General features: G+C 35.7%; 2 long non-coding RNA genes across 2 annotated transcripts; both read right to left on the bottom strand.

Annotated features, from left to right (window-relative positions):
- Positions 1–4,822: 4,822 nt before the first annotated feature.
- On the bottom strand, positions 4,823–7,115 carry LOC127964983 (uncharacterized). Its single transcript, XR_008155218.1, has 3 exons — positions 6,869–7,115; positions 5,090–6,143; positions 4,823–4,948 (listed from the first exon to the last, which is right to left on the bottom strand). It is a non-coding gene; the product is annotated as an uncharacterized LOC127964983 (long non-coding RNA).
- An 8,005-nt stretch (positions 7,116–15,120) lies between these two features.
- LOC127964987 (uncharacterized) lies at positions 15,121–16,546 on the bottom strand. The gene is made up of 3 exons (XR_008155224.1): positions 16,443–16,546; positions 15,884–15,919; positions 15,121–15,632 (listed from the first exon to the last, which is right to left on the bottom strand). It is a non-coding gene; the product is annotated as an uncharacterized LOC127964987 (long non-coding RNA).
- Between the last annotated feature and the right edge of the window lie 1,123 nt (positions 16,547–17,669).

Genomic DNA, 17,669 nt, shown 5'->3' with positions numbered 1-17,669 from the left:
TTTTAAGAAATATATTTTTTGATAAACGAACCCAAAACTGTCTATGTCCTGGCTGGACTGTGATGTGATTTGTGTCACATGCAGGTGCGATGGATCGCGTACAGACCAATAGGGTGTCGGAATGGTTTATGTTTATACTTCTCATCCAACCACAATCAAATTCACTCCATCCGGATGGCGCGATTTATCTGGATAGGTTTTTTTTTTTTTTTTTTTTTTAATGATGACAAGCCGGTATGTAAACAAGCCGAAATGAAATACCAGTAACGAAGCTATTTTTAAAATGTAAGGAGTAGAAAGTACAGATACTTGCCTGAAAATGTAAGGAGTAGAAGTAAAAAGTCGGCTGAAAAATAATCACTCAAGTAAAGTATAGATACCCCAAATTTCTACTTAAGTATCAGTAACGAAGTATTTGTACTTCGTTACTTGACACCTCTGCTTTTAATACCTTTTAATGTAAATCCAAAAAAAAAAAAAAAAAATCAAATTAAAAATAAATAATAAAACATGCATTTTTCCATTTTGCAGTTCATTCATATCAGTTTATATTTAAATATATATGTATATATATTTATTATATCTAAATATTTTGCTCACAGATCATTATTGACATTCTGTATATAATTCAATTTTATTTTCTCTCCCCTTTTTTTATTTTTTTGTATATTTTTAGCTGAAAAGACGTAAAGGAAGCCCAGTGGTGTTTCTGGAGAGCTATTCCTTCAGAAATGGAGAAGACAGAAAGCTGCGGAGGCAGATATATGCAGCAGTAAGTCTGTGATAGTTTGTCCCTTTTATCAAACATTCCTGCTGTTATAATTTGTACAGCATTTGTTGTTTCTTAAACTGTTGCACTGTCCAAATACCCACACTTGCCATCTTTGCACTTGACCACTTGATTACTTATTTGACGTCTTTCCTGTATTTGGCCTAGTGTTCAAGTGAGCATGATGACCACAAGTGTGTGTCGAACTTTTCATGACCTGATGACTGTGTTTCCCAATCCTGGTCCTGGAGAACCCCAGCACTGCATGGTTTTGGTGTCTCTCTTATCTGACAAACACACTTTTGAGGTCTTGGAGTCTTCACTGATGAGCTGATGAGTTGAATCAGGTGTGTTTGATCAGGGAGACATCTCAAATGTGCAGTGTTGGGCTTCTCCAGGACCAGGATTGGGAGCCACTGCCTTATGGGACACAGGTTTAGTGTGTGTTAAGGACGCTGTGCTTTGGCATTATTAAGACCGGGCAAAGTCTCGTTCACACACTGTCACGTACACACACTCTCAAGTGGCCAAGACTGCAAGTGTGGGTATCTGGACGGGGTCAAAGTCTTAAAAATGATCCCTAAACACAGTCGCACATCACAGTCTTAATAATCCAGTTTAACACTTGTATGATATTGTACAAGCCCCAGGACGGTCTCATCTGACACTATCAGAATAATTCATATGACTATAGCTTGCTATTAATTACTTGCTTTCTTGCTTTACTTGCTTAATTATACAGCATCTTTACAGAGGTGTAATGTACAAGTTGCACGTAATTAATAATATTTCCTTCCTTCTGTCTTACAGGATTTTTTGCAGATAATGCTAGTTCTCCATCATGCACAAGGACTCACCTCGTTAACTCTTTTTCCCCCGCACACACAGAAATGGTCCCTGGATCAGTGATTAGACTTTGCAGTGGTTTGATTTTTGCAGAAGATGTAACTTTGTTTTAATTATAAGCTCATAATGAATACATTACAGAACCAGTGATGAAAACAATAGTTAAACATAGTATTTTTCGTATTGATAAAGCATTTTGTTCTCTTTTTCAAGCTTCATACAGTAAACTTTTTAGACTTTAAGAGTTTTAGTAAAGGAGATATTCATACACAGTCATCCGCTAGCTCCAGTCATGAAGTGAAATCATGATGTTATGTCAAAGCTAGCAGGTGTTTGTTTTCCTGAACACTTTCTCTGTCTTTCATTGTTCAGACAATCAGTGTTTATTTGATGCTGTGCTGATAGAGTTTTATAGATGATATTGCACACTTGACATTTATGTCTTCATGGTGTTTTTTGTGAGTTTGAAACATTTACATTGTGTTGTATAACATTTTGGTCAATTTAATTTTTAAAATAATTTATCTTTTTCCAGTGTTCTCTGAAAGACATACTGTATTTACTGTTTTGTATTTTAATAAAAGCATTTTCATTTGCATACTGAAAATAGTTAATGTTTACAACATAACTGCCTTTTTATTCTTTATGGTGGCAAAAACGAGCTTGGTGACAGAGGATGCTGTGTAGTAATTTGGGCATGTTGTCTTTAAATGAGTTTGACATATCAATAAATAATGGAAGATCCTTACAAAAATATGCATGTTCATTATGCTTTATGTATTTATTTGTTCATTCATTCATTTATAATTTCTGTTTTTATTCCTAGAGTTCAAATGGTAGAGAATGGTAAATCACAGAAACACAAATGTGAACAATTTTAACTTTAAAACACAATGTAATATACAATGTACATTTTAGAAGCACATCATTTGATTAGTAAATATATTTGTCTTTGGTCAAAAAATAAATAAAAATCTTAAAAATGTGTCTTATATTTAAGACATATTGGGCATGTGCACATCAATATTGCCCAATTTTTTTCAAGTTGAACAACGGAGGAAGGTGAAGACGTTAATAAAACATAATCTAATAAGTAGCAAGCTTAATCTATTGTTAACCGAATCTATCCCTTCAGCCGAAAAACGAAAGACATCGGTCATAAATGGATGAGGAAGTGTGACACCGCTGCTCAGCTTTGATGTCATTGGCTATGAATTTTCAGGACAGTCTGTGGTTGGACTATCTTTTAACCCATATTAAACAGCGCATCATGTTAAAAAGTATGTTTTGCTCCTATCATCACATTAGTAATATATTAAGTCAACAATGAAGTGTTGCTATCTTGAGAAAAATGACATCTTTAGCGAGATCCTATTCCTAACCCTAAGCATAACTTCAATGAACTACAAAAAACAGCCCCCTAGTGTTGCCTTTGCATAGATAGAACGACAGAGGCTTGTGGGTAATGAAGTTTAAAACTTTTTATTAACGAAACGAAATAAATTATTTATTTTAAGGAAAACTGGACATCTAAATATGTTCATTGTGCAAACCTCCATGATATATTTGAGAGGCAGGCTGAAATGTGGTATTTTACAGTGAGCAATATTTAAAATGCCTTTATGTCAGCTTTCCATTTATTTCTGAAAACTGAGCTCAACATTATTTTATCAGCATAGCATAAGTAATAATCCTGCCCATTTTCTCTTTGATATGTTAATTGGACTCTGATTTACAGCCATTTGAAATGTACAGTTTTGGGCTCTTCCGGGGGGTGCTACTGGGCCCCTGGGGGTAGAAGGGCAGTAAAACCTACATATATGTATTCTCCTCATCATGGACAACAAACTGAGCTGAGTCACATTTATATCTGACAGTTTTCACAGTCCTCTGTTTTCTAATTCTTACATCATTGCTATTATACCTTTTGACAGGACATTGTGAGGCCATCTGATGAAACATGGAAAAATTAGAAAGAAATGATTTAATAATGAAAATAATAGATTATTTCTTTGATTTTTTAAGTAAATGGCAAGAAATATAATGGATGAACCTGCAACAACTTGCCTTTATCTATTCCCCACTGTAAAGCAGTAATCAAGGACAGTGTATACACATTGTGATACTTCACTATTACACAAGGACAAATTCATGCAGTGCTAAGAATATTAATTTATATATATATATATATATATATATATATATATATATATATATATAACTAATTAGCAAAAATCAGTGTAAAAATGTCCTCCTCACCCTCACTGTATCTTGCTCCTCAGGTGCTGGACATCATGTGTGTGCTCTTGGTTTTAATGCAGTACAAGATCCCATTGATCATTCCTGCTACATTCTCAGTTATCCCTCAAGTGTTTGTAACAAAAAAGCCCATGGCAACATCTTGTAATGCAGAATAATTAATCTCGTAACTCCCTTTATTTCACAAAAAAATTGCATATTTGTTACTAAAATATAAAAAAATTACTTTCTGGTGTACTGATGTCCCAGATGTTATTAATCCGATCAAAAATGTTTATGTCTTAAATAAAAAATAATCCCAATAATTAATATGTCGTTTTTCCAAGTCTAAAATAAACACATATGAGCCTACCTAGTAAAATTATGTATTTACCAAGAATCTTCAGAACACAATATTCACCATTTTCATTTTATTGAAGCATAGACTATAAAGTTGATAAAGTAGCATCAAGACGAATAAGATTCAATGAAAATAATTATCATCAAAAATACATTAACCTCATATATAAATCAGTTCACACAGATGAGTGATGAAATGTCCTTAAAAGTCACACAGTCCCATCCAGTCAACTGTGATACAGATCATGTGATACATATAAGACATGAGATACTGTTCCAGAAAATAATGATTCCCATCATCACATCTAAACTGGTTTCATCTCCCCATCATGATCTTCTTCTGTCGTGTCTGGAAACAGTTTGTGGTTGATATCCAGCACTGATGTGGTGTAGCTTCTCTCAGCCAGAGGATCTCTCAGTCCTAAGATCCCAGACCTGGTCAAAGTGAAACAAGCAATCCAGATGAAGTTGTTTAATGGACAGAGAGTTCAGCTTATGTTCTGTGTGATTTTAGCAGGGTGAGCAACTATGGCCCTTGTAGTACTGTACACTTACCATTCTTCAAGCTGCTTTAAGGCTGACATGACCAGTTCTGTGAGAGATCATCATAAAATGTTGTATAACACAGCATTGCTTCAACACACACATACCAGAGGACTTCTGTTTGTTTGAGCACAAGATGGCCATCTTCATTTCTCATCCTGAGCAAATCATTTCCTTGGTCTTCCTTCTCTTCTGTGAAACAAGATAATCTCTACTTACTCCTTGTGCAATTAACATTGCTCATTAAACATAATTAAGTTAATTTAAAATAAGATTAAGGTCAGAGCATTTGATGAGTAAATGTTGATTAAAAAATATTCTAAACAAATGTACCTGGGAAGAGCTGATCATGGCAAGATTCGCTGAGACTCAGTAATAGCTCTTTTAGTTTTTAGGAAGGTTTGTGAGGGTTGGCTCTTGAGTGAGCTGTTGAGCTTGATATTTCAGACCTGAAAAAGAAGAACAGCATTATCTCAAAAAAATCCTGTAAGACAGAAGGAAGGAAATATTATTAATTACGTGCAACTTGTACATTACACCTCTGTAAAGATGCTGTATAATTAAGCAAGTAAAGCAAGAAAGCAAGTAATTAATAGCAAGCTATAGTCATATGAATTATTCTGATAGTGTCAGATGAGACCGTCCTGGGGCTTGTACAATATCATACAAGTGTTAAACTGGATTATTAAGACTGCGATGTGCGACTGTGTTTAGGGATCATTTTTAAGACTTTGACCCTGTCCAGATACCCACACTTGCAGTCTTGGCCACTTGAGAGTGTGTGTACGTGACAGTGTGTGAACGAGACTTTGCCCGGTCTTAATAATGCCAAAGCACAGCGTCCTTAACACACACTAAACCTGTGTCCCATAAGGCAGTGGCTCCCAATCCTGGTCCTGGAGAAGCCCAACACTGCACATTTGAGATGTCTCCCTGATCAAACACACCTGATTCAACTCATCAGCTCATCAGTGAAGACTCCAAGACCTCAAAAGTGTGTTTGTCAGATAAGAGAGACACCAAAACCATGCAGTGCTGGGGTTCTCCAGGACCAGGATTGGGAAACACAGTCATCAGGTCATGAAAAGTTCGACACACACTTGTGGTCATCATGCTCACTTGAACACTAGGCCAAATACAGGAAAGACGTCAAATAAGAAATCAAGTGGTCAAGTGCAAAGATGGCAAGTGTGGGTATTTGGACAGTGCAACAGTTTAAGAAACAACAAATGCTGTACAAATTATAACAGCAGGAATGTTTGATAAAAGGGACAAACTATCACAGACTTACTGCTGCATATATCTGCCTCCGCAGCTTTCTGTCTTCTCCATTTCTGAAGGAATAGCTCTCCAGAAACACCACTGGGCTTCCTTTACGTCTTTTCAGCTAAAAATATACAAAAAAATAAAAAAAGGGGAGAGAAAATAAAATTGAATTATATACAGAATGTCAATAATGATCTGTGAGCAAAATATTTAGATATAATAAATATATATAAATATATATTTAAATATAAATTGATATGAATGAACTGCAAAATGGAAAAATGCATGTTTTATTATTTATTTTTAATTTGATTTTTTGTTTTTTTTTTTGGATTTACATTAAAAGGTATTAAAAGCATGGTACAGAACATATGATTACTGTGATATCTGTCATATAAAAGCACATAAAAACACTAACATTACAGTGATACAAACAGCTGGTTTGGTGATTATTGTATTGTTGTATTGATTATTAATATACCATAGTAAAACTACAGTTACAGTTACTAATGTCCTGTTTACTGTGTTTTAACTTCACATTTCATTTATTACTATTGTAAGAGTCGTGATTACCATGATTTTACTACAAATACAACTTACATCATTGATCCTGAAATTAATAATAATATAAAACGGATTGAAGGTCTATGGCACGTCACGTGGCAGATATAGTTTAATCACACTAATTAGCAGCTGTGTTCATTTATTTAAACGCAATGAAACTCAAAGACAGCCGCGGATGACCGATATAATACCGCGATTAAACATATGGCACTAATCTGATTAATAAATAAGACAGAATACATTTATAAAAGGCATTAAAAGAGCGTATTTAGGACTACTCACCCAAACTGTGGAACTGATAGCAAGTATCGCGATGTGTGCTGAATGAGACTTCTTGAACGTGATTTCATAGCGATAAACATCTCATGTCCTCGTCGTGTCGAATTCTGACGCCAAAAGTTTCCCACTGAAAGCAATGAAGGTCGTAGTGCTTCGATATTCGACGCCGAGAGGCACATTTGGCGTCATAAAAGTGACGCTAGGGGCGCTTGACCATGCTTCGGTTTTTGACGCCTTTGGAGTGAGAATGGGTTGAAACCATTTAGGGCCTTATAGGTACGACTGTAAAATTGGGGTAATATGATCATATTTTTTTTCTTGACCTGGTAAGGACTCTAGCTGCTGCATTTTGGACGACCTGTAGCTTGTTTATTGACGAAGCAGGACAACCACCTAGAAGTGCAATAGTCCAGTCTAGAGGTCATGAATGCATGAACTAGCTTTTCTGCATCAGAAACAGATAACATGTTTCGTAGCTTGGCAATGTTTCTAAGACGGAAGAATGCAGTTTTTGTAACATTGGAAATATGGTTTTTAAAAGACAAGTTGCTGTCTAATATAACACCCAGATTTTTGATTGTAGAAGAAGTAACAGTACATTCGTCTAGTTGCAGATTGTAATCTACAAGATTCTGTGTAGTGTTTTTTGGTCCAATAGTAATATCTGTCTTATCCGAATTTAATTGGATAAAATCATTTGTCATCCAATCTTTTACATTTTCAACACACTCTGTTAGCTTAGATAATTTAGAAGTTTCATTTGGTCTCGTTGAGATATATAGCTGAGTATCATCAGCATAACAATGGAAAGTAATCCTGTATCTTCTAATAATATTACCAAGGGGCAACATGTATATTGAAAATAGCAGAGGACCTAGGACGGATACTTGTGGCACTCCATACTTTCCTGGTGTTAATTGAGATGATTGCCCTTTTAAATAAACAAAGTAACAACAATCGGACAGGTAGGACCTAAACCATCTTAAAGCCTGCTGCTGAATACTCCTATAGTTTTGTAATCTATCTATGAGTATGTCATGATCTATAGTGTCAAACACAGCATTGATATAGCAATGAGATGCAGCCTGGGTCTGACGCAAAAAGCAAGTCATTTGAAATCGTAACAAGTAAAATTCAAATAATGATGATAACGCAGAGTCATGTAGTATCAGTAATACAGTATTGTTCAAAATAATAGCAGTACAATGTGACTAACCAGAATAATCAAGGTTTTTCGTATATTTTTTTATTGCTACGTGGCAAACAAGTTACCAGTAGGTTCAGTAGATTCTCAGAAAACAAATGAGACCCAGCATTCATGATATGCACGCTCTTAAGGCTGTGCAATTGGGCAATTAGTTGAATTAGTTGAAAGGGATGTGTTCAAAAAAATAGCAGTGTGGCATTCAATCACTGAGGTCATCAATTTTGTGAAGAAACAGGTGTGAATCAGGTGGCCCCTATTTAAGGATGAAGCCAACACTTGTTGAACATGCATTTGAAAGCTGAGGAAAATGGGTCGTTCAAGACATTGTTCAGAAGAACAGCGTACTTTGATTAAAAAGTTGATTGAGAGGGGAAAACCTATAAAGAGGTGCAAAAAATGATAGGCTGTTCAGCTAAAATGATCTCCAATGCCTTAAAATGGAGAGCAAAACCAGAGAGACGTGGAAGAAAACGGAAGACAACCATCAAAATGGATAGAAGAATAACCAGAATGGCAAAGGCTCAGCCAATGATCACCTCCAGGATGATCAAAGACAGTCTGGAGTTACCTGTAAGTACTGTGACAGTTAGAAGACGTCTGTGTGAAGCTAATCTATTTTCAAGAATCCCCCGCAAAGTCCCTCTGTTAAAAAAAAGGCATGTGCAGAAGAGGTTACAATTTGCCAAAGAACACATCAACTGGCCTAAAGAGAAATGGAGGAACATTTTGTGGACTGATGAGAGTAAAATTGTTCTTTTTGGGTCCAAGGGCCACAGGCAGTTTGTGAGACGACCCCCAAACTCTGAATTTAAGCCACAGTACACAGTGAAGACAGTGAAGCATGGAGGTGCAAGCATCATGATATGGGCATGTTTCTCCTACTATGGTGTTGGGCCTATTTATCGCATACCAGGGATCATGGATCAGTTTGCATATGTTAAAATACTTGAAGAGGTCATGTTGCCCTATGCAGGGCCGTGCACAGACCTTTTGAGGGGCATGTGCTGAAACTGAAAAAGGGCACCCCCTCCCTTTTTTTATATCAAGATTATTTAGTAAAAAATAAATTATATATATTCTCTTTTTTAGCTATTCTGTTTGGTTTTATAAGTTAATTTGTATTATTTGGTTAACATGATTATGAATGACATTGAGAAGAGGGGAAGCTGAGCAATGAGTCAAGTATTTTTGACAAACTTTCTTGAAATATAATTTAAGTAATTATGTCCAACTCAATTCCAGATTATAAGAAACTATAGCCATACCGTTACTCTAACATATCCAACATGTATCTGCATACCTGGCAAAATACTTGATACTGTGGTGGACCAGGGATGTTGGTCTCTTATTCACTACACTTTCCCTAAAATAAGCCAGCAATGAAAAAATAAATAAAAATAGTGTGAAAAGTACAGTTGCAGTGAAAAGCATTTCTGAAGGATCACGTGACACTGAAGAGTACTGAACTGGAGTAATGATGCTGAAAATTCAGCTTTGATCACAAAAATAAATTACATTTTAAAATATATTCAAATAGAAAACAGTTATTTAAAATTGTACAAATATTACACAATATTACTGTTTTTGCTGTATTTTGGATCAAATAAATGAAGCCTTGGAATGAATCATTAATTAAATTCGGCATGATAAAATATAAAGATTTCACAGTGATCTGTATTTTTTTTTTTTTTTTTTTTTTTTTTAGTTACTACTACATTACTGTAGTAAAACCATGTTTTACTACATTTTATACATGTGAGGACGAGCGGAGAGTATACCATAACATGATTAGCCTGAATGTTAATAAATTAAGTGTATCAGCAATCATAAATCAAAGAAGAAATTTCTTAGAAATATAGTTATAAAGGTGACGAGGATCACTCGTCGCTTTGTGTTAGTTCCAGCACGAAACAGCACGGGGGCGCACCTGTTATGATTTTCCGATGGTAAAAACAAATTATATGTTGTTGTATTACTTATCAATATATAGTTTTTGACCAGCGAATGTGTGCAAATGTGAATTTTTTTTTTGTCCGTCATTAAAACGGCATCACATTACATTTTCATCTACAAGTTACAAACTAGTTTTTTTAGCTATATAGACGGAGCGCTCAGTTTTTCCTGTGGTAAAATGCATTTGGCCAAAATCGCATTTTATAAAAGATGAAATGCTACTGTATGCATAGGCTATTTAAGTGTTAGCTATATATTGTCTCAGTCAGTCAGACAGACATCCAATAAATAAAATATGAGCCTTTAAAGACATAGTGTTTAGTAGTACTTATTCAAACAACAAGATATTTATTTACCCTTCGCAAAACTTTGTTCAGCTCAGCTGTTGTCTACTGTGCAGCTGCTGTGGAACTTCAGTTGATTCAATGAATATAGAGGGGGCGGAGTTATCAGCTTACTGACAGCTTGAGAATCGAATAAGATTTACACAAGCTGGTTTTAAGAACTTTCATTTGCTAAATATTTGTAAAACAGACAGACAGACGTAAAGGGTGACCAATAGCATTGATAAAAAAAAAAAAAAAAAAAAAAACACCACCAAAAAAAGGGCACTTCGGAGTGTAAGGGCAAAAAGGGCATGTGCTCCGCACAGGTTGAGCCCTACCTGTGCACGTGCCTGGCCCTATGCTGAAGAGGACATGCCCTTGAAATGGTTGTTTCAACAAGACAATGACCCAAAACACACTAGTAAACGGGCAAAGTCTTGGTTCCAAACCAACAAAATTAATGTTATGGAGTGGCCAGCCCAATCTCCAGACCTTAATCCAATTGAGAACTTGTGGGGTGATATCAAAAATGCTGTTTCTGAAGCAAAACCAAGAAATGTGAATGAATTGTGGAATGTTGTTAAAGAATCATGGAGTGGAATAACAGCTGAGAGGTGCCACAAGTTGGTTGACTCCATGCCACACAGATGTCAAGCAGTTTTAAAAAACTGTGGTCATACAACTAAATATTAGTTTAGTGATTCACAGGATTGCTAAATCCCAGAAAAAAAAATGTTTGTACAAAATAGTTTTGAGTTTGTACAGTCAAAGGTAGACACTGCTATTTTTTTGAACACACCCCTTTCAACTAATTGCCCAATTGCACAGCCTTAAGAGCGTGCATATCATGAATGCTGGGTCTTGTTTGTTTTCTGACAATCTACTGAACCTACTGGTAACTTGTTTGCCACGTAGCAATAAAAAATATACTAAAAACCTTGATTATTCTGGTTAGTCACATTGTACTGCTATTATTTTGAACAATACTGTATGCAGCATGCATGATACAAGGTAGTGGTCAGGAACATCATCACTTTGAGGTACAATATCTATATTAATAAGATAAATTCCGTCCGATGAATGCCTAATTCATCATTTGTATTATCAACGTCTCCAGAGAGAAGGGAGGTCTGAGAGGAAATCTGCTAATTATTTTAAGAAATCTGCATAAGTCCCTGTATACTGCATAAGGCCTTGCAGTTTTACTCGCTACAGTTTCATCTTCTGTAGCAGAAATGCGTAAAAGACAACATGTACTTTGTGTAGTGAACTGTGGTCTGTATCTGTATGTGATTGGGGAAGAGAAACCAATCATCAATATCAAATAGATCTGCTTCACAAATGACCCCATCTGAAGTCGGGTTTAGTCTGTGAGAGCTGAATGATTCAGCCTTTTAGACAAACATATGAAGCTGGGAGCGATTCTGCTCATCTGCAGCAAAGGCATTAGGAAATAAATCACAGTTAAGACACACTCAGATACGCCAACTAACCTCTATTACCCTGATTTGCATTTTTCCCCATTGGAAAGAATGACGACGTAAATTATTCTGCTGTCATCTCACTCATAATTAAATCACGCTGCTGCTCGATGAAAAGCACAAAGCCAGACATCCATGAGATGAAGACGAGTGAAAGGGCAGGTTCTTCAACAAGCAAGTGACAAAACGTCCTGTCACTCATCATCAAGTGAGATCATGTGACAGAAATCTGATTTGCATTTAGAGACTGAGACACACCACTTTACCAGCAGCAATATCCTTAACACTTCACAACATCTGAACTAGAGCGATCTGAATAATGATGGAATTATACTAGTTTCATATCTGATCAAATGTATACCATTAACACTCTTATTTTCCTCTTTATGAAGCTGGTAAAACATTTTGTGACCCCGGACCAAAAAACCAGTCATAAGGTGACTTTTAATTGATTTTTTTTTATGTATACATCATCTGAAAGCTAAATCAGTTAAGATCGGACAATTTTTGTCTGAGATACAACTATTTGAAAATCTGGAATCTGAGGGAGCAAAAAATCTAAATATTGAGAAAATCATCTTTAAATTTGTTCAAATGAATTCTTAGCAATTTTTTTTTTATTCATCAGAAATTAAGTTATGATATATTTACTCTATCTGATTTACAAAATCTCTTTATGGAGCATGATCTTTACTTAATATCCTACTGATTTTTGGCGTAAAAGAAAAAAATATAATTTTGACCCATACAAGGTATTGTTGTCTATTGCGACAAATATATCTGTGATACTGATGACTGCTTTTGTACTGCTGGGACACATTTTAAAATATAAATAAATTAGTTTTTACTTGACAAATCCACCATTTAGAAATTAATTTATTTTTCAAGAATCAGTGTTTTGCTTGTTGTTTCATTGTGCATAAGATTACACACTCATGTATTTATACCACTCACCTGGAACATCAGTTAATCTGCAACTATTATGATGTGGACGGTGAGATATAAAGACAAATTGAAATAACATCACATCATATAATCCCAGAAAAGATCTGGGTAAGATTTCATTTAAAGAAAGCACTTGTGCTCGGAGCATTAGAGACTGAAGGCTCGATGTGTGACTCAAGTAAAACTCATGAAAAAGTTATTTGTGCAAACAAAAGCAAATTATTAAAATAATAGAGCAAATATAAATAAGTTGCGAAAATCAATGGCTAGTTTAAAAGAAGTTTAAAAGAAGCTTTGATCCTCTTTGATCCTTTATTTTAGAGATGAGAGTTAGCTGCTGCTCAGCACATTTTAATCGATCAGTTATTGATCTCTCGGGCTCTTTAAACGTGAACCTAACAGTGAAACAGCTCAGAAAGAGAGTAAGATGAAAGGGGCTGTCATACACAACACAGAGAGGAAGAATGCTTCAAGGTGATCTGACTGGCTGCTATGGCTTTGTTAGAAAGACCTCTAAACAGATGAGTCGAGTCAGATGTGATTGTAAATGCATGAGCTCAGTCATCAATAATGAAGTGCACTATTAATGCACAAACACAAACACATTCTCTGAGCCGTCATCAAAGCATCTGCTGTGAGTTTAGTGTCAGTATGAGACGCTGGTCTCTGGTTCCTGTCATCTGTAATCTCTGACAGCACAGAGACGAAGGAGGAGTAAAGATCAGTTGTTCTCAAACAGATTCATGTTCAAGCACTTTAACAAGACTTTAATGTGTGCCAACGAGACGAAGAGAGCGGTCAACATGAACGGATGAGCAAACAAACGAGTGAAACAAGTTTTTTCTTGATCTAAAACACCACTGTTCAAAAGTTCACAGGATTTAGTTGTTGTTGGAAGAAAATAATACTTGTTGTATTTCTCAAGCCTGCTTTAAATGGATCATAAATCATTTTCTAATGTTACAAAAGATTCCTGTTTCAAATGAATGCTGTTCTTTTGAACTTTCTGTTCATCTGTGAATCCTGAGAAATAAAAACACATCACAGTTTCCACCAAAATGTTGTGCAGCACAACAGTTTTCAACATTATTAATAATCAGAAATGTTTCTTGAGCAGTAAATCATCATATTTTCATGATTTCTGAAGATCATGTGACTCTGAAGACTGGAGGAATGATGCTGAAATATATGACACTTTAACCGAAATTCTAGAAATGAAAGCCTAGTGAAGGCAGATCAAATCTGTCTAATTCTGTTCAACGCTCGGATATGAATCAGATGAGATCAGAGCTCTACTGATCAGCTCGTACATCTTCTGTTAGATCAGTGTGGTTTCTTCAGTTCACAGATTCAGATCAGTCTGCTCCACGTGGAACATGTCGAGGATGTTTCCAGCAAACACAGAGTAATGTCTCAGACTGAATGACTCTGGCAGGTGTATGAATGAGAAGAAGACTCTTTTCAGAGGTCAGTCGGCCGCTGTTAATGCTGCGAGACTGTGATGAATCCAGTGAGATCTGGATTTATTCTGTTCTCAGAAGCGCTGTGTGTTTCTGCTCAGCAGGCCTGAGGGTGAAGTCCTGTTTTTCTGTCCGCTGCAGTGATTCACATGCGAACGCATCGATCTGCTGGTTTAATTCCTCTGAATGAGTTCAATAGTTCTGCAGCTGATGTGGAGGAGTGTTTTCCTCCCAGACTGCTACAGTCCTAAAATAGGAGCGCTGGACCTGCATCAGATACTCTCGACTCTTCATTGTGTCGGTGAGAGGAACATTACAGGTTAGAAAACAGCCATCTATACCTCGTTCTGCTTCTCTCTCTCTCACACACACACACACTCATTCACACACACTCTCTCTCTCTCAGACACGCGCGCACACACACACACACGCACAAACTCACTTTCTCACTCACACACACGCACATGCACACACACACACAGACACTCTCTCTCTCTCTCAAACACACACACACTCTCTCAGACACGCGCGCACACACACACACGCACGCACTCACTCTCTCACTCACACACACGCAAATGCACACACACACAGACACACTCTCTCTCTCTCTCTCTCTCTCTCTCACACACACACACACACTCTCTCTCTCAGACACACACAGACACACACACACACACACAGACACTCTCACTCTCTCTCTCTCTCTCTCTCTCTCTCTCAGACAGACAGACAGACATACACACACACACACATAAACACACACACTTTTTCTTACACACACACTCTCTCTCTCTTATTATTTATTACTCAGTCTCAACATTGGTACTGTAATAATCAGAAATGTTTATTTTTTTCATTATCTTTTTTTTAAAGTTATCAGTGTATTTATTTAAATTAAATGTATTCATTTTCAATGTACATTTTAACTCGTGTTTTTAATGCACATTTATTCATTCATTTCTCAAACCCCATGTTTTACTGATTACTGAAGGGTTTTTCAGGATGTTAGACAGCATCTCTCCTGATGGCTGAACACCATCTAATCTTTCTCTATTATGGGCATCGAGAGTTTGTGTGGACAGTGATGACAAACACACATGTATGTGAATCTCCTCTTCTGAATGTGTTTCCAGCGTCATCATCTCTCAAGGTCCAAATACTTTGTTAGGCTCTTCACAGAAAACAAATTAAATAGCTTTTCTCAGAGTCCACAGAAAATGTTCACACATATTTCATCAGAGACACTAGTAATGAGAAAAACAAGAGCAGCAGCAAGATGATGACTCGAACACTGATGGCAACAAACACAGAAGAGATCCACAAGGACATTATCACAATTTCACATCTGACTCGTCTTACGATGACGAATGACGAATCGACGACTTGGATTCTCTAAAGGAAAGAAAATTCTCTTTGTTTTGCAGTACTGGACACTACACTACACTGTTGCATCACTCAATAATAACTGACAGTAATGAGCAGCTGATGTAAACTGGCCAGAAGGGAAACCAGTGGTCAGTATTTTAACACCTGAGGTCAGCATATTAAAGTCTTCCTTTGCTGGATCTGGAGGCTTACATAATGCTGGACAAAAACAGAAACATTGTCTGCATGTGCGGTTTCTAAAAAAGGTGCACTAGTACCTGATCCAGACAGAAACTGATGCACGGATCTTTGTCCTGAGAACATCATAAAATCTGATTTAATACAGAAAATGCTGATGTTTATCTTCTATAGAAGTAATACTCAAAGTCAGGCCTGTCACAAACTTGAGTGTTTTTTAATAAACAAGAAGCAAAATATTCATCCAAAGTGTCATTAAAAAAAGTGAGTGCAATAGTATTTTCAATAGTATGCTGGAAAACAAAACAAAAATACTAAGCACAACTTTTTTATCAAAGCAAAACCAAGTGAAATAAAAAGATAAACTCTAGAAATGTGCACACATGTTGACTTTTAAATATTTAAACATTCTTAAATACATAAATACATAAAACATGCCAAAACAAAACAGAAATACTGATATACAGTATATATATAAAAGCCACGTGATTTGTGATAAATGCTTTTTTTTTTTTTTTTTTTTTTTTTTTTTTTACTGTGAAGCCTAAAGTTTTGCATGTGAAGTCAGCACAATTGTGAAGTTAACAAACTGTTTTCATGAATTGGTTTAAACTCAGACTGAAAATGAGCAGCACTTACTGTTCTGATGAATGAGATGAAAGCATGAGCTGGTCAAACACTGAGAGACGTCAGATCACCTTCAGCCACAAACAACAAATCAGTCAACATCTTACTGAACATTGAAATGATCAATCTGAGCTTTAGAGAAACCCAAAGCAGCTAACATCAAAAAACATCACAGAATTCATCAGATCTATTGATACTCACTGATGTTTGAGCTCCAATCATGATGTCACTTCCTGTGGGATGATGTCATTCAGGAAGGGACTTTTATTAGTTGTAGGGTTTAAAAAAAAAAAAAAAAAGTCTAGTGATTTTTAGGACACTTGAAAGACTTACAGTATTAATACTTTCATTTTTGGCATTTTTTCATTGTAGTGCAATCATTATTTGAATAAATAACTGTTAATTAAAACTAAATAAACTCTCATTTGACCTAAACTGACTATTAAATAAAAGCTAAATAAAATCTAATTTTAACAAATATTAACAAAAAGTATAATAGTACATCAGTGATACTAAAATATCGCGACAAAGTGTAACATTTAGATTTAAAATTAACGTCTACTTTATTATAATTTGGTAATAAAAGAAACTAACTTAACTAATTTTTATTTATTTTTTTGCCATTTACATTACCATATGAACATTTAAACAAATTGAGTAACATTAAGGAAAAATAAAAATTATGTCTCACAAAACTGTATTTGTGGTGAAAGAAGGTTTATAAAAGGTAAGAAAGAGATGGTTCTGTAAAGATCCTTTGAATCAATGGTTCTTTGCGGAACCAAAAGTGGTTCTTCTATGTCATCGCTGTGAAGAGCCTTTTAAGCACCTTTATTTTAAAGAGTGTAAAACACAATGCAACGAAGGGCAAAAGGTGGATGTGATTTCACCAAGTACAACAAGTTCTTGAACAACAATCTAATCAACCAATCAGAACTGAGGGATAACTTTTGAGGAAATATCTGTTTTAGGTTTACACCCTTGTCAATCAGCTATCATTTCACACGGATAGGGTTAGGTTTAGGGGTAGGGATTGGTTTAAGTCTGTATTTTTGGATAGTAATCCAGGAACATATCACCTGTATAAATAAATAAAAAAATTGATGAGGAAAACCCTTTATATTAGTACATGTTGCCCTTTTTTCTTTTTTTTATTTGCAGTATGAATCACATGCTGGAACTTCCATGTATAATGTGCATTCACCCACTATGTTTTCATGCTCCATTGCAACCCTTCTG

This window comes from Carassius gibelio, chromosome B9, assembly GCF_023724105.1.
Source record: "Carassius gibelio isolate Cgi1373 ecotype wild population from Czech Republic chromosome B9, carGib1.2-hapl.c, whole genome shotgun sequence".
Lineage (NCBI taxonomy): Eukaryota > Metazoa > Chordata > Actinopteri > Cypriniformes > Cyprinidae > Carassius > Carassius gibelio.
The sequence above is the reverse complement of the archived record's forward strand: the minus strand, read 5'-3'. Positions and strand labels throughout refer to the sequence as shown.